Raw genomic sequence first — 363 nt, 5'->3', positions numbered from 1 at the left:
CGTGAAAGGATGAAAGATTATTGAAACTTTTTTTTAAGAATTAGTAAGACAAGAGAAAAAAAGATCCGAAAAAGAGAGAAATAAAATAATAATGATAAAACTAGGGGATAGAGAGACAAAGAAAAGAATAAACGTATGCCCGGAGGGGAGGAGGAAAGTTAAGCAATAGAGGTAAGTGTGATGAACGAGGGTGAATGAATAGAGAGATAAATAGAAGAGGTTTAAGTACAGAGAAAAGGGAAAATCCTTTCACTTTGCTATTGTCAGGGAAGGCTTTGATTGTCTAGAAAAAACATCGAGAAAAAGGAAAGATGGAAAAAAGTTATACACGTGTGCATATATATCTATGTATATGCAAGTATT

This window comes from Penaeus monodon, chromosome 25 (assembly GCF_015228065.2).
Source record: "Penaeus monodon isolate SGIC_2016 chromosome 25, NSTDA_Pmon_1, whole genome shotgun sequence".
NCBI classification, from domain to species: Eukaryota; Metazoa; Arthropoda; class Malacostraca; order Decapoda; family Penaeidae; genus Penaeus; species Penaeus monodon.
Note: the sequence above shows the minus strand (reverse complement) of the source record.